The 18,767-nt window shown below is 33.6% G+C and overlaps 1 pseudogene; it reads left to right on the top strand.

Annotated features, from left to right (window-relative positions):
* Positions 1 to 8,023: 8,023 nt before the first annotated feature.
* LOC113279603 lies at positions 8,024 to 12,850 on the top strand (annotated as a pseudogene).
* Positions 12,851 to 18,767: the final 5,917 nt, after the last annotated feature.

The following is an 18,767-nucleotide window of genomic DNA, read 5'->3' as shown; positions in this document are numbered from 1 at the left end:
CGTTAAAAAAATTTCTGGTGTGTGTGTTTTTTCTTTTCCGCATTATATTTGTTTATATAATTGAAATATCATAGGTTGTGCGTAGTTCAATCAATTGGATAATCCAACCTTTGGTGGTTGACATAAATTGATTGACACTTGAACATTGGTCTTTGGGACCGTTCAAGTTATCTTCTTTTATAATAAGGGACCCCCAAAGTGCCAAATGGCGGAATTACAATCACTCTGCTACGTAATGAAGCCATGTCAGCATTACTAGACATGTCATCCCATGTCATTTGCACACCCTTGCATAATAGGTAAGAATGAATCACTGCCTAAACTTAACACCCTAAGTACCACACTGTTTGTAAGAACAAGGAGGAATGAAGTCTTTCTTTGCAAAACAACGTATAAAAATTAATTCTCACTTATTGTCGCTTCTTATAATTTTAGAGATCCATCCACTTAGTCTGCTATGATGAGGATGCCAGAATGTTACTCCTATCAACTTACAGATATGAAAAGATTCATTTCGTTGACAAAGACACTAACATTTTAAACATGAAAAGGTACAAGTTAAAACTAGAGGGACACACCATTTCACCAACGGGTACAACGTTTTGGTTATGAACGTAACAACACCATTTCAAGGCCCCTTTTGGGAGAGTATATTATATAAGTACGGAAACTCATCTTTGGTAGTATCTAAAAATAATGGCCGAGAATTACTTCCCGAGAAAAGGGAATGATAATTCGATCATTGTGCACATGCGCAGTTTACCTTAATTGGGTTCTTATCGCTCATGAATTTCAATTTGACAACTGGGGATCATCAAAGGGAAGAACATTCTTTTTGAAGAGATGAACCATACAAATAAAGGAAAGAGGATTGACTTATATATATATAACCCTTTACATTCGCTCATCATTGTGTGCCATACAAACGCAAAAATCAGTACTTGCATCAATGCCTACTTATGTTAACAGTGGTTTCTCTATATCTGGTAAATTTCTACGATCAATTATTGCTTGATTTGTCAAAATCTGATGTCGATGAAATAAAAGAGGGTAGATAAAAAATCCGTTGGCCAGTTATAAACTTATCACAGAAAAAAAAAAAGTTCTTCAGGCACAAGGTTACAGATTCCGAAGCAAAAATAATCATTACGAGTTGTATGAGGATATAATCTCCGCGACTTACCGATGAAGAGAGCGTACAACCAAAATTTGGTACAAGATGACTTGCACAGTCCAATGAGCAACGCTTTATTATGCTCAATCCATTGCCAGAATAAAAATTAAAAGGTACAAAATACTAATTCTACAATCTCAATTCCATATATATATCGTTGTTCATTAAAAGAAAAAAGATCGACTATTGTGAGAATATATAATAAAGTACGTTAATATCCAATATTGAATGTTTTCCTTTTCTGAATGTGCACCTTCGAAATTATTGGTAAGTTAGGACATCGTCACATGACAAATCTTCATTTATTAGCTAATAACGACTTATTTTAAGATTAGTTTTGTTAAGAATAATGTTGTCTTTGGTAGTAATAATAAAAGTTCTGACAATCACATTGATAGAAAAGGAAAATACAAGATCGCTGATGTGCAATGCATATGTGATTATATATGACTAAACAGGAAATTGGTAGTTGATACCAAAAAACAATTACTTCAATACAGGAAAAAACAATTGTGCAAACATGAAGTGGAAAATACTTAGTGGTAAAGATGAACCAGCTGGGTGCCTGGCCTTGGTTAGCACCAATATATAGGTAAACTGAAAGAACGTTCGACTGTAGTAATCACTCAAAATAAGGAATAGATGCATTATCAGTGTAATATTTTAATTGATGGAGTAACTATTAATTAACAATGGATGAATGAATACCAATTTGGCCTAAAGTTAATAACTAATGAAATATTGTCTTACCAGAGAATTGTTTAACAAAATAGGATTAACCTCAAAATCCACAAGGATCGTGCCGGTGCATATGCACCGGGTTAAAGGCTTGTTTCTCATAATAATCAGGCTCACGGATTCTATCTGTTTGATTTGCTGATTACATTGAAAAATAGAAATATAACTCTTAGATATATTTCCATTGATTGAGTCTGACTGTCTAGTTGATTCTCCTGGAATTGTATTGGAGTTTGTCCATACAGATTGCCTAAACAAAATATTGGGTGTGGTTGTTAGACCCCGCTTTTTCACCTTCCATCCCTGAAGAGAAGAATAACACTTGCTAAGAAGCGGCTCAAAATTAGTTCATTTATTTCTGTTGAAGAAAAGAGGTATTCCCAAATATTTATCATTTTTAGCAATCTGTTTAAATTTTAGAAATCTACTAATGATTTTACAATTTTTATTATGAAATTTAGGAGACAAATAAAATCCATATTTTTTAACGTTAATAACTTGACCAGACACATCATCAAACAAGTTAAGAATATCCATTAAATTTCTAGCTTCATGTATTTCATCTTTAGAGAACACAAAACAACTGTCTGCGAAAAAGATAGGAAATAAGAGAGGCTTTTTTAGAGACTTTTATTCCCGTTATTTTCTTATCCAGCTTAGCCTTAAAAAGAAGTTTCGATAGGAATTCCATACAGATTATAAACAGATAGGAAGACAAAGGATCTCACTGTCTCAAGCCCATCTCAGCCGTAAAAACTTGACCAAGAATTCCATTAAGAAGCACAACAAAAACGTGGTAGTAACACACTGCATAATAAGCTGACACCAATCCTTATTGAACCAAAAGCAGAAAAAAAATCAATAAAGACCCACTCTACTCTGTCAAACGCTTTTGAAAGATCAAGCTTTAAAGAAAAATGACCTTTCTTGTTTTCTGAAGATTTCATAGTGTGTAGAATTTCATGCGCAATAATAATGTTATCATTTAGTTGACGACCTAGTATAAAGGTCGATTGGTTTTGAGAAATCGTTTTCCTCGAGTAGGGATTAAGCCTATTAGCCAGGATTTTAGAGATAAGTTTGTAAATTTTATTACTCAGACCAATAGGCCTAAAATAACCAGGATTAAAAGGATTTTGAATTTTAGGAATTAAACTAAAGTAAGTAAGTTTAATTGTTTAAGCATATATTTGGATTCGAAAAAGTCTTTAACAAGTTTTATAATATCATGACCAGAAATAATCCAGTGAGCTTTGAAGAATCCAAGTGGGAAACCATTTGGACTCGGCGCACCCCACTGATTCATGCAAAAGAGAGTATCTTTTATTTCATCATGATTAGGAATTATAGTAAGATGTATATTTTCTTCATCGGTTACAACTGGAGGAATAAGATCGTTAATAATATTATCCTGAGAAATTCCTTTAGAGTGTCCTATATCCTTAAATTGATTTATAAGTACAGTGTCAAGTTGTTTAGGTTCTTCAATCCACAATCCAGTGGAATCTCTAAGAGTGTGAATATGATTAATGTTTCTCCTGTTAGAATCTACTTGATGAAAGTAGGCAGTGGTTTTGTCATAATCATTTAAAAAATTGTCTTTCGCCAATTGATTTCAATAGTATTTTCCTTATCATGCCAACATTCAAGCTGACACTGAAGATTCTTAATATCTTCAACATGTAAAAGGTTAAAAATGTAAAATTCTTCAATTTTCATGTTTAAATCACTAATATTCTTAGAAATGTTTCCAAACACTTTTTTATTCCAGATGGAAAAAAAGACAGATAGGTGTTTTAAGTCATTAGTGAATTTGTAAGCATTTGATCCTCTCTTAGTGTGATTCCAATTATATATTTTCAATTAAGTTAGGGAGACTATCATGACTACCAAGATCTGATTATTCTAAAAGGTCAAGCATTTTGTAACTTTTTCAAAGGAGTAGTTTCTAAAAGAATCGGAGTATGACTAGAACCTACTCTAACTAGATGTTTAACTATTGTATTAGGAAATAAGCTAATCCATTTAGTAGATGCTAGCACTCTATCGATTCTTTTTTTTATATTTTCTTGACCCTTTTTATTATTAGACCGAATGCCATGGTATCTAAGATCAATCAGTCCTAAGTCCTGGATAGTATTATGAATGAACCTAGTTGCTTTAGTAGTACTACCAACTCCACCCAATTTTTCATCTATATGCAAAATAAAATTAAGATCACCGATTATTATTCATGGATAGCAATTAGCGGCACCAAAATTATTAATGTGATTACATTGATTGTATTTTTCAGTATCAGATAAAGCATAATATATACATGCAGACAAGGTTCCAAAAGTTTTCAAAATTATCGTTAACAGAAAAAATATATTTACTATGCTTAAAACTGATGAAATCTATTTTTAAGTTATTATGCCAGGCTATGAGCGTTCCACCTTTTAATCCAATTCTAGGCACTAAAAACCAATCAACAAACCCGGACTTCTTGACCAATTTTTTTATCCTACTTGGCCCCCCTAGTTTCCGAGAGAAAGATCATACCTGGGTTAGATTGTTTTAGTAAATAGTTTAAGTGATTTCTTGTAGATGGGGGGCCAATGCCTTGCACATTCCACGCAAGTAGTTTCCTGTTATGTGAAAATAAAGATACAATTTATACTGAGGGTAAAACAAATTGAAAAGTAGAATATAGTGAAAACCAAAAGGAAAAAATCATCTAGACACCAAACAAAAAGGATAATAGGGGTAACAAATTGAATAAAATTAGAAGCAAAATGATCAGAGTAGGAAATATGCACAGGATTATTCAAGAAAGATATAGTGAAGCAAAGAGATAAAGAAAGAAACAACAAGTTGTAAAACCTATTTAACAATAGAGGAAAACTAACATGATTGATGAAGTTGTCTAGACTTTTAGCTGTTATCTCCACAAAATTGGTAGCAGTATGTTGGCTATAGTCTCTATGTATATCATCATTACAAATCAAAGCAACAGACTCCGAACTTTCACCCTTTTCCAGAGGCTTTCCAGCAACATAATCATCAATAGAATTAGCCCAACACCATTTTTTTCAGAAGTATCTTCATTATCTTTTATTATTGCCATAACTAGCATGGCCAAAGCAGAATCGATATCATTACTCATTACTCAAAGCCTCAAAATCCACCTGCTCAGCAGCTATATCCTCAAGCCTTCTTCTTTTAACTTCTCTTTCACCTTCAGTTGATCCATACATGGTGTTGTAATATGATTAGGTAGCCACTAAAGAATTAGGTTGATCATTCTCAGTATTAGCATCCTCCAGAGTAGTATTCCCAATATCAACTTGGATTACTTGTGCATTATCCTCCATCAAAACATCATTCCCTGCTTCAACAAGATTAACCTCAACATTATCTTGAATGATCTCAACCCCTTGGTTATTTTGTCCACCTTGATTGTTTCCACAGATAATTCAACTTGATTGTTCCATTTTTGTTCATTGAAAGGATCAACACCTTGCAGAGAAATAACTGGTTCATTCATCCAAGCAAGATTTGTAATAATTCCACAATACAATTTACTGTGATTAAAGACATAACATGTTCTGCACGTGGCTGAAGGAAATTCCAGATAGAAAATATCAAACTTAACAACCTCACCATCTTCAAGAGTAAGCTTGACTTTCCTGCATAAAGGTATATTTACATCCACTCTTATTCTAGCTTTAACAACACCAGTTCTATCTCTACTGAAAACAATAATCACTTCACCAGCTTGAGAAGTCACCAAGTATGAGATGTTATCTCTGTCTAAATCATCTCTCAATTTAAAGATATTTGTTAAAGGGAGAGCAAAAAGAGATCCGAAGAGAGAAAAAAATCGTAATTAACTCGTTAACTAGGTCCAGTTTTATTTTTTACGCGAGGTGGACAAAGATACCCTTAACGGAACACAAATTCTTCCCACGATTTATGTATAATGAATCAACCTAACTTCACCTGCGACACCCACCTGTTTCCTAATCCTAAGCCTCCACAACCTTGATTTGCGGTTTCATGGAAAATAAAAATGTTTCACCGTTTAAAAATGATTCGTAGTATTTTAAAATCATCAACTAATTAAAACCACTAATTATCGTTTGAGAACGAATTCAAGTACTGGATTCTGTGACCAGATTGGCTAAGATAAGGAGAGAGCGAGTGTTTGCTAAAGAAGATTGTGCGAGTAAGAGAATTCATCCACTTGACTTTTAAGCAAATCAATCATATTGTTCATTCTCTGTTCGTTAAAGGAATTGGAAGAATTTTTAAAACTGAAAATTAATTCGAGTTGGAAATAATATTTGCTACTAATTGGGAGGATTTAGTTACTATAAATATTCAATTTGACCTCTTTGTTCTTTAGCTTCAAATATGATCAAGATGATATCATAATGGTTCCAAACCTAGCTTTTTTTATTAATATTAATGAAAATAGAATAGCCATAGATTTACAGGGTTTCGTCTGTTTGATGAACCTCAGTATAGTTATTACAAATTAAACCAGGTTCAGTGATAGTTTGGGTGAGGATTGAGGATACAGATAAGCATTTCCTGGAAGAAGAGACCAACAAGGCGAGTGAGTTAGGTTAATTTATGGTGATGTCGTGTGTGTGGAAATTATGTGCGGTTAATAAGGATAATTTTGTCCGACTCGCGTAAAAATATAAAACTGAACCTAGTTCACGAGTTGATTACGATTTTTGCTCTCCTTAGATCTCTTTTTGCTCTCCCTTTAGCAAAAATCAATTTAAACCCAATGTAGAAAAGTTCAAACTGAAATATCACATTCTGCACATTCATATGAATTTCTCATGGCATCAACATCATAGGATATCCCTGAACCGAGTGAGGTCTTCCCCTAAGGATTCTCTGATAAACTTGTCTATTCTGAATTCTGAATATAAAGACATTTCTTCTATGAGTATTAATAATAACTACTTCACGATCAGTTTCCCAAATAGCTCTAAGGCCATAATTCAAAGCCCCTCTTGTAACCACACTATCGTTTCTACAGATGCAACCCACAAGATCAAAAGATTCAATAAATCTTCCTTTTCTTCCATAAAAACATGTTTAACGATTTGTTGAGAAACAAAACATTTTTTCGCAAGCTGATCAGAAAGGTTTACAACACTTAAACTGCTAGAAGCCATTAAGACAGAAGAATTTGATGAACAGAGAATATAGTAACATGTAATAGAGTTATATTTGTTTTATATCTCTTATGAAGAATGTTTGTATTTAGGAATGATATTTATACTTCTGATATGGAGAACATGCATAGAATTGAAACTATTGTCAAGTGTTTAAAATGCGAGATTGTTGATTAAACTTGTGTTTAAGGGTATGACCATATTTGGACTGGTCTTGAAAGAGGATTGAATTCAACGTGATGATTATTACTTGGGTGATAAGAGAGTTAACTTGATTAATCTTCTGCTTCATTCTCGGAAAGAGGGATGCTTGTTTGAATAGAAATTCACCAGGAAATATTACAAGAAATCTTCTGACAAAATCTGCTCTTCACTTCCAAAGACCAAGATATAGCTGCTGCCGTCGTCGATCAGTGTCAAAAACCCTAGAACCTACCAATCAGGTTTTGGAGACGAGAAGGGATAAAACCTGAAAATAGGAAAAACAATATTATTCTGACCGAAAGGGATTAACATAGCATGCGGGGAATTAAAATAGCAAGCAAGGGGAAATACGATTAATTTAAAAAAAAATGAGAGAAAGATTAATCACTTGATTTGAGATAGGGGGACGAGAAATCAAACAAAGATATTGTGATTAGAAACATCGAAAGGGATTAAATCTCAAAGAATTAAAAAGCCCCAATATTGACAGAAGAAAATCATTAGATCTACTCTAGGGATTGCATCAAAAACGGAAAAATAAAATAAATAAAAGATTTGTAAACATGTAAGGAGAAAACAATATGAAATAATCCTGAATATATTAGAAAAGAAGAGGAATCGACATGAAGGAAGCTCTGAGAATTGAGTTAAGATCGACTTGATCGCCGAGTCGCAGAGCACCGAGTTGGCCCTCTCCACAAAATTGTTCCCTCTCAAGGTCCCTCATAAAATGGATAGGAATTCTCTGGTGGTCGATACCCAAATTTCTACTTTCGAATGCCATTATCATCTATTGCAATGTAGATTAAGTATGTTTCGTATTTTTGGTGTGCCATTCTTCTGCAGATAAATAAGAGTGAGTCTTTCAATAGGGTCCTTGAAAAGTTTGATTCAATACTTGATAATTTGCAAGCTAAATTTCGAAATCAAGCTAAAAAGAACTGTGCTACTTCAGTCTATTTTTGGGTTTTGATGTCTGTTTTTCAAATGCCAAAATATCTTGCTGAGAATTATGGTGGGACAAAAATCTGCTACCAAAATGTGTTACTGATAGAATTGACTATATCAAAGAAAATTCTGGTATGACAAAAACCAATCAAGCACTGGAGTTCACACTGCAAAGGATGATATTTAATCCATATTCTTTAGATTTGGATGGTTAAATTACCAAAACAATCATAGTTCCGAATTCTAAGAGCTTGTTTGGTACTAAATATAGTTTTGGTAAGTCAATGTGCAACAAAACCATGAATGAGAATTCCAATTCTTTTGGACCAATTTATCGCAACTAGCATCTCTAAATTATATTCTGTTAAATCTAAAGGGCTTGTGAGTTAAAAGTTGAAACTTCTTTTCTAAAGGTGGCTAGCCGCCAGCATAACACAAACACAATAATCCAGATAAAGTCTTTCTCCACATATCTATCGAGATGTTTAGAATTGAATATTGTAACTCTTTTTGTAATTCCTTCTCACTATTTGCGAGTTAGGAAAATCATAATGTGACTCATTTGCTACTTAAGGCTACTTAAGTTTGGGAGTAAGTAGCCCCGAGACCTAATATGTTTATCACCAATTACCCAAATTGATTATCTATATATGCAAGAATTTAAGATATACATTTATAATCAACTCTGCTGGAATCAGTGCTATCAGGAGCTAGCCATTTCAGATAATCGTTATTTTACATCCAAATGTCTTTTAACTTCTTATTTTCTTTTCTTTGTCAGATGTTAGACACAAATACTATTCTATACCCTCAGAAAAGACCTGGTTATCTTGCAGGTTTGGTTTCACTCACACACTCTCAGACACACACACCATTCCTTTGTGTTGATGGATATACGTATTGACTGTAATACATTTATGTCTCCAGTTCTATTCAAAGGATCCTAAAACTATGTTTTAGAAACAATGCAAACAACAATTATATCTGCTTGTTTAGTTGGTAATAAAATTTCTTTTTATCAAAAAAAAAAAAAAAAAAAAAAAAGGAGGACTCAAATGGTTGTTGTGGGCCTTCACAGTCATTGGTTAAATGGAATGATTTTATGGGTGCAAAATTCAAAAAGATGGTAATGCATTTCAAAATTTAGTTAGTAACTTTTCATGTTCTTTAATGTCCATTATTCGATATTCTAGCAGTTTATTCAGATTTGCTTTTCAATTGATGCAGGCATAGTATAAGAACTATACCTTCCCTATTGTAGTTTTAATTGTTTTTCCAGGACAATATGAAGATGATCCAGATAATTCTGATGATGTTATACATACAGGACAAGCGGGAAATGATTTACTTGGAAATAAATGTCATATTGCTAACCAAGAAATGAAACTCGCCAATTTGGCACTCAAGGTTAGTGATTCTTTTTTTTTTTTTTTTACAAAATTCAAATTTTATTTCATAGTTTCCTTGTTTTTTTTTAATTTATTTATATTGGTCTTAAATACTCTGACTATAATCAGAACTAAAGTTATTACTACTGTAATTGCCTCTTTTCATGCAGAATAGTATAGAGCAGAAAGCTCCAGCAGAGTCATTCGTGGACTGAAATGTCGTTGTAGTTACTGTGGAAAGGTGTATACATATGATGGTTTATACAGTGTGCGTACTTAAGGCTTAACATTGAATCCCAGATGTTCATGAATGATTTTAGTATCCGTCAGTTTTGGTTTGATGTTGCTTTGACCAATATATTGGTCTAGGACTGTTGACTTAATGTGACAGAAACCCACTTGGTTTTGATGAATCTGATTTACTGGAAACAACTTGTTATTTCCTATCTAGTGTTGTTCAAAACTTAAGATCGAAAACTCCCATAAACATATATTAGGTTCTTTTTCTTAAACTGATATGTCTTTGCTGCTTTAGTCTGCAATTAAGTTTTTTTTTTTTACCAGTAACTAAATTGTTAATATATAGCAATTATGTCCAGGGGTCAGAGCTAAATCTAAAATTTTGCTTTCATACGGTGTATATACAATTTGCTATTATAACTGTTGGAAAAGTTTATTGGGCAATGGATATATGTATCACAAATTATTTTAGTGCCCCACCTAGCTCTGCCACTGCCTATGGCATTGAAAAATTTTCCTTTAGTAAATTATTCACAGCCTAGGAGATATACAACTAGATCGAAAGAGTATGAGCTAACTGAATTTTATTGATTAAATCTTGTAATGAACTATGTTTTAGGGTGTACTTTAAATTTATCTGGGATGTTATTGTAGCTACGTGGCCGACTTTTATTTCTTCATGTCCTTGTTACATGTACCTGTTTTTTCTTAAGGATCACAAGTGACGAAATAGTAACCTCGCACTTTCGTTTGATTTTGAATTGTAATTTAGTGGTTGTTCAGTATTGGGCCGAAAAAGGTGTTTCCAGATTCACAATATATAAGTATCGTCTCAAGCGCCTTGAGGGGAAGCCGATACTAACAACCAACCAGGTATCTTCTCTTGACATATCTACATGCAAAGTCTATTGTGTAATTTTAGTATTTAACCATACTAAAATTCACGCTTGTTTATTGATACTATGATGTACATGTTCAATTTACTAGAGCACAAGCTCCTAAGTTCACAGATGATATACGTGTGTATAAACTTGTAATTTCAGACTTTAATTTTACTCTAGCGTATCTAAAACAGTCTTGTAACATGAGTTTATTGTTCATTTTAATTGATAAAGGTTGGTCTATAAAGACATTAGTGGGGTCCAAGAAAATATTCCTATTCCAGCAACCAATTTGGTTAATGACCCACCTATTGTTCCTGCAGGTAAGATCTGAGCACAACCACCTATTTAGATACGATCTTTGTATTTCAGTTTTTTCGTGGATGGTTATTAGAGCATAATGGTGTATGTGTATGATACTGAACAACCATTAGCTACTTCCAAATTAACTCCAGTGAGTTCTAATTATACAGGGCTGACGTACATCACTACTGCCCAAGTTTCTGCAAGTCTGAAAATTCCTAAAAATACATTTGGGTGTAAGTGAAACGGAACTTGTATTGATCCGAGGATATGTGCATGTGCGAAGCCTAATGGTTCAGAATTTCCATATGTTTCTAAAGACGGTGATAAGTAAAAAAAACTCACTTTCTCCCAGTAGATCAAGATTACCTATTTCAGTCATTTGCTTATAAATGTTTGACTTGTATTGTCTTCTTATGTAGTGCACCTTGTACCGATACATGTTGAAATATATAGCTGAATTTGTTCTCTTATTATTGTTTTTGGATGGTATTGTCAATCTTTTGGGCATGTTTAAAATGTGAACCGTAAAAATAGTTGGCTTTTGATGGTATTGTCCACATATTGATGGTATTATCCACTCATAGTGCAGTTAGTTGGCTTCACCAACTGATTTTCTTACCAACAAGAGTTTACGTTTGTTTTATCTTTACTTATATTTCGAGAGTAGTCTTTTTTTTCTTCAGATTGATCGAAGCGAAGGATGTTGTGTATGAATGTGGACCACATTGTGGATGTGGACCTAGTTTTGTAAACAAAACATATCAGCGTGGATTATATACCGTCTTGAGGTAGCCTCGTAACTGTAGTGTATTTGATGCAATGTTCTCGTAATCTTCCGCATTGTCTTACTTTTATGATATTACGAAATTATGAATAAACCTTACAATAGTGTTATCTGATGCCTCTTTAAAGGTCAATCGAACCTCCAAGAAAGGATGAGGGGTAAGGTCGTGGGATTTCATTCCTTCCCGGGCTTTTGTGTGTGAATACATTAGAGTAATCAAGAGGACTGATGAGGTGCATGATCCAGGGAATTTCTTTATTTTTGGTGTTGATTGCTTGCAAACAATGAAGGGGCTCGATGGAAGAGAGGTATTATATAAGAGATTTTGGCCATATAGAAATCATTGTAGATCATGATTGATTGAATCTACTTGTTCTGGCTCTTTTAGCTAAGGAGTTTGCTACTTCATTCGAGTCTCTGTGCACAAAGGTGCACTTCCAAGACTAAAAACTAAGAATTAAATTCCTACAATGTTTGTCCATGTAACACTAGTGGTGCTATCATTGATTTCCTTTACTACATTAAGGTAGTCTCCTTCCAAATAAATATTTTCTACTGTAGATTCTAGTATGTTCTAGGTAATGGACTCCGACGTGGATCATTTTCCTCCATTTTTATTTTAAGCACATACGACAAGATTTAATAATAACATTAAATCCTATTATTTACTTGGAAACTTTAAACTTTTTTTAGTTGTTTTTGTTGTTTTTGTATGCCACAAAAGCAAAACAAGGTGATAGATAGTTTGATACATTTTAACTATTAAATTATTTTAAAAGTTGAAATGTTCATATATATATTCGATTATAAAACGATTGATTTATTACATTTCAAATGTATCATTACAAATTATAATTTTAAATCTATATATTCAATATAGATTCAAATAAAATTACGACACCGATCTTTAAATTCTTCTTTCTTTGGTAAGTTATTGGCCTGCAATACTAGTTCTGTTTACATGATTATTTTATTATTATTTTTTGTCTTAAAAGGGGCAGATTGGATAGAAAAAATAGTTAATATAAACGAGAAGAGCGCATTAAGAAGAGATAAGACACTAAAAGTTTTGACAGGTAAGGTGCATTTAACTACCTCTATAAGTTGTTTGTAATTTCTCTATTTTTTATTGAAACATGTGTTATTTCGTTCTTGCCAAATGATCCGCGAAGTAGCCAAATACAACGCAAACCAAAACTTTTATTTTCTAAACTCCAATGATCAATTGCAGCTTTTGATCACTAACTTCCCTTTACTATGGTATTTTTTTTCTTCTTCTTCGTACATGTGTTTACAATTACATTAATAATTCAATTCGAAATTGTTAACATTAAAAGATATGAAATGTAAAGATATCATCTGGCGTAACTTTGGTACTGCATGTTGTTAAATGGTTTTTATTTTGTGTAAATTAACTGTTAAAAGATAACATTTTATAAAAGTTAAAAAAACAAGTAAAAGAAAATAGCATCATCGTATGCACGTGGATCACTTTTATAAATGAGAATGAATGACATTTTTTATAATATTTTTGAACTATTATCATAAGTTGATTAGAAAACAAGAAGTTCCAAGATAAATTAACTAAAATAAAATGAAACTAATAAAATAATACGATGTAATAAGAGGTTAAAGTGGTAAAGTATTTATTGATTATTATAGGAAAAATATATCTAATAATATTATATCTAATAATATTTTGTTCAATAGTAATGTATAATACTTTACTTTTATGTTGGCCTCATTTTCTACCTCCTACTTTTGCTTATTTCTTAACTTACTTATTTCTGTTACACCTTGATTCTACTCTTCTTGATTTGTGTTTTAAAAATAAAAGGTTAAACCTTAGTTTCCTTCTTTTAATCAACTTTTTTTTTAGATTGCAAGGTTAAACCTTAGTTTCCTTCTTTTAATCAACTTTTTTCTTAGATTGAAAGGGATCACGTTTCAATACTTTCTACATTCTCCACACATGACAACGTAAGTCATGTAAAATATTAAGCCTTGAGTAGTTAGCCGATTCTACTGTAATACATTATTAAAGTCATTGGTGATGATACCAGTGACATAAGTTCGAAACTCGTCAGCACCAAATTTCCTACCGATCAAAATAAAAGAAAAATAAAAAGGAACAATAAGTATGCAAGGTACAACTACATGTTAATGGCATTTGAACTTTCGACATAAGTTGCATAACCATCAAAATTTGTCTAAAGAATATAAAAAGCAACTTCGAAATTTACAAGTCATATTTCGAAATTGTTCTCGAAGTACATCTTAAATTGGAGATCGTACTCGAAAATACTTTCAAATTTTTTTTTCGAACAATCTTTCAAATCCATTCGAAATTCACTTTCAAGCATGCATTTAAAATTCATTCCGAGATTACTTTCAAAATGCATTCGAAGTTATTTTCGAACATGCCATTTAAAATTGCCTCCAAAGTGTAACACTAAGGAGTTATGAGTACATCCCTAAGTATTCTGCATAATTTCTGAAAGTATAGTAAGCTATGACGATGTTTAGTCTACACATAATTGTTACCTCGATAGAATATGCACATGTAATACTACTCACAACATGATACTTTTCTCCCCCTTAATATGTAGTTACTCACTTTTCTGTTAGATATATCTTTATCTACACATGCAATTCTTTTCCTTTAAGTCAATGTTACTCGAGTCTTACATGTCACTAGTAGAGAAGCTACTACCTAGTGATTAAAACCATTAATATTTCCCACCCTTTGCCATAAACGCTGGTAAAGGTGCGAAATACAACTAGGGTATTCTGAAGGAACTCGATCAACCATAAAATATGAAGTCACATTCAAATGTAAAACATAATGGATGTCTTCTTTGATGCCAATCTGGGGAGTATGTTCCTCGCCTTTTTTTCCATTGCATGTTTGCATGTAAAACATAACGGATGTCTTCTTTGCTGCCAATTTGGGGAATATGTTCCTCACCTACTTTTCCACTGCAAGTTTGCTTCTCAGGTTTGGATTTACTTCAGGGATGTTACCGGAGCTTTTTGGAAAATGGCTAACTGGATTGATACAATCATTAAAAGTTGGAAATTCAGGCGGATGCACCCCATTGGAAAAAAGCTATGTCCCTTGATCCCAACAACAATATGCTGGAGCATTTGGAAGTCCAGAAACCCAATTATTTTCGACAATGCTTCAATCTCTATTGATACAATCCGCAAATGAGTCAAGAAGAAAGTGTACTTTTGGTGCAACAATTCCGTGGAACTCAAAGGGTCATGTTTAAATTATATCTTTGCCAACTGGGACATTTTCTTCATTATTTAGTATTCTTAGTTGTTTCTGATTTTGGGTTATATCATCTGTTTCTTTTCTTGCGGCTCTTATCGAGTTGATTATTTCCTGGGTGTGTTAGCTGTGTTTGAGCCTCTTTTTGCTTACCTCTGGTAGGCCTTTATAAAATCATTTTCCTTCGCTGATCGAAAAAAAGGTAAACATAATATTCATTTGATAGGAATATTAATATCTCATTTACTTAGTTTCTCATTAGGAGAGAAATAAAAGGATAATTCTCCCCTATATATTCCACAAACTGCATTTGACTAGAAATAGATTTGGCATCTCGTTCAAGTCGTGGATTGGACGCACCAATGGGAGCTCCCACACGAGCTCAAGCCCCGACTAACCCTTCAAGTCCACTATATAAATTTTTAGTTTATAATTTTGTTCTCATCTATTATGTTAGCCCAAACTTTCACTACAAAACAGAAGGGCTTCAGGGACGGTCAGAAAAGCGTCCCAAAAGACCAAAATCCGTCCCAAATACTCATTTGGATGAGCGTCCCCTTATCCACCGTCACTAATGCTTCTGGGACGGCTGGGATCTCTTGGGACGGTTTTGAATGCGTCCCAAATGTATTTCTTACGGAAATGAAACCGTCCCTAGTCTCAAACTCCAACGTCACATATTGTCCCATGAGCAACGCTTTTTAGCCGTTGCTAAATTTTGAAAACACTGCAAATGAACTTTTCTGATTTCTTTGGACTTTCCGTTTACCCTTTTAAACATTCGTTCACACAACATTTTATCCTAAAAATATTCTCATTCATGAAATCAAGTTGTTCAGAGTAAAGATTCAGTCATTTATAATAACAAGTCTCACACAAAAACGAAAAACCGCAAAAAAAAAAGAAAAAAGTGATATTCTCGGACTAACGAAAAGGTGATATCGCGTACATTTATGGCCAAGAAGCTGATGCAATGGAGGAACAACATGAAGGTATACGATTAAGAAGCCTGAGTCCTGAGATCCAGACCAAGTTGTTTCTATTCATCAAGACTGTAATCTTCACCAAAGTACCTATCAACCAACCAATTTGCTAATATTCTGAGTCTTCGTTCTCATAGAACTGAAATCTTTCCTTAGCATCTTCCCGTTCGACAAGCTTTTGGCCCCTCTCTATCAGGCATCCCCTCATGACCTGCATAAATAATATAACCATTTATACAAGGCATTGGGAGAAAGCTCCAACATAAATCAAAAGGAGTCGGGTATTTGGTGCTTGAAATCACATTTGGATCTCAATCCTTTTTGATTTCGATGTAGGATCCAAATCTTATCGTTGTTATAATAGCATTTCAATATTTTCCTTTTATATGATGTTACAATGTAAACGCAGCTTCGATCAAATCAGAAGCTACGGACATCATATGGCGGAAGACTCGAGTTTTATTTTTTATAACTTGATATTATAATAATCCAGTATATTACGAAAATGGACCATGGTTATCTGTGCGAACTCCTAGCAAATAAGGAACACAGATAGAATCACTGCAGAGACCAAATGAAAATATTTATGCTTACCATCTCTAAGAACTAAAAGCCTAGCCTTGCGGCTTCAATATCAAGAGATCTGACCAAATTTACAAATCCTGGAATGCATCCTCCACTAACAAGTGAGCAACTGCATCATCAAACAAGAAAAAGGTTTACCCCGTTCAGGTTCTGCTTTGACCACTGATTATTCGTGTTATGCCTTCACACACATAAAGATGCTAACTTCAGCTTACTGGATATACAACTAATCAAAAACTCAAGTCGAGCTACCAACTAATATTCAGATAAGATAAAATGTAGGAGAAACTCAAGTCAAGTTGTTATTTTATCTTCATGTTAACTGCAAAATGGAACCGCTGAGTGTTTTGTTTGCCAGCTTCATTAACAAGCTTTTTAAATTTTCCGCTGAGTGTGAAAAAATGTACGGTATTTGGGTTCACGTGGATGCAGGATATGCCGGAAGTGTTCGTATTTGTCCCGAGTTAAGGCACTTCATTGATGGTGTGGAGGAAGCAGACTCATTTAGTCTGAATGCACGCAAGTGGTTGTTCACTACTTTTGGAAAATGCCTATAAGTGGATTGATGCAATCATTAAAAGTTGGAAATTCAGGATGGTGCACCCCATTGGAAAGAAGCTATGTCCCTTGACCCCAGTAGCAATATGCTGGAGCATTTGGAAGTCCAGGAACCCAATTGTTTTCGACAATGCTTCAGTCTCTATTTATTCAGTCATCAAAGAAGTTAAGAAGCAGGTGTACTTTTGGTGCAGCAGTTCCGTAGAACTCAAAGGGTTATGTTTAAATTATATCTTTGCCAACTGGGACACTTTCTTCATTACTTAGTATTCTTAGTTGTTATTTATTTTGGGTTATATCGTCTGTTTCTTTTCTTGCGGCTCTTATCGAGCTGATTGTTTCCTGGGTCTGTTAGCTCTGTTTGAGCCTCTTCTTGCTTACCTCTGGTAGGCCTTTATAAAATCTTTTTCCTTCACCGATCGAAAAAAAAGTTAAAGCATAATATTCATTCGATAAGCCTATTAAGATCCCATTTACTTAGTTTCTCATTAGGAGAGAAATAAAGGGATAATTCTTCCCTATATATTCCACAAACTGCATTCGACTGGAACAAATTTGGCATCTCTTTCAAGTCGTAGATCGGACGCATCTGCGGGAGCTCCCACACGATCTCAAGCCCAGACTAACCCTTCAAGTTCATTTAGAAGAAACCTATTTTGAGGCATACTCATTTTTTTTGAGGCATACCCATCCATTATATTATCTAGGGTGGGTTTATAAGGGGTGGTGTCTAAAGGTAGTGTAATTACCTATATATCCCTAAATAATTTCAATTTGTCATAGTTCCCTTATCCTCAAAAACCTAAAATTAAAAATCAAAATAAACTTTAAACTTAAACATCTAGGACTCCAATTCAATAAAGAAATTAATCAAACAAAGGAAACACGAATCGAAGTGAGCGATGTTGGAATGCGAAATCAAAATCTCAATTGCTCTTAGATGTATTTTAGAATGTATGCGTAACAAACCCATCTTGTTTTTGATTGATTTTATTTTGTTTGATCGGTAGAATATGATTTCAAAGATGAAATTAGGGTTTTCAGAAGATCAGTTCGGCTGATCTTGCAGTATCAATTTTGAGCCGAACTTAGTGTATGATTTAGAGAAACACTATGTTTGGCTAATGCGACTTTACAATATTTTCAGCCGAACCTCAATTTTCCAGCCAAACCTCAATTTTCCAGCCGAACCTCAATTTTTCAAGCCGAACCTAGTGGATGATTCAGTTTCTGAGTGAAGTTCGGTTGATAACTTTTGAGCCGAACCTCTGTTTTTTTGAAATTATACCTAGGTTCGGCTGACAAGTTATCATCCGAACTGTTCATCTGGTCAGCAGATCTGGGTTTTAAAAATTCAATTTTTTGGCAGATTCAACTTATAAAAGGAAATTAAACCTCGATAGAAGTTTACCTGTGATTTGAATCACACATTTTGGTCACTTCTAATCACTAAAATCTGAAAAGTCAAAACCCAAGCTTTTCTTCTTTACTTCTTCTTCTTCCTCTCAAAAATCCCAACTCTCT

The sequence above is a fragment of the Papaver somniferum genome, chromosome 5 (genome assembly GCF_003573695.1).
Source record: "Papaver somniferum cultivar HN1 chromosome 5, ASM357369v1, whole genome shotgun sequence".
Taxonomy (NCBI): Eukaryota; Viridiplantae; Streptophyta; class Magnoliopsida; order Ranunculales; family Papaveraceae; genus Papaver; species Papaver somniferum.
Note: the sequence above shows the minus strand (reverse complement) of the source record. Positions and strands in the feature narration are given on the sequence as shown.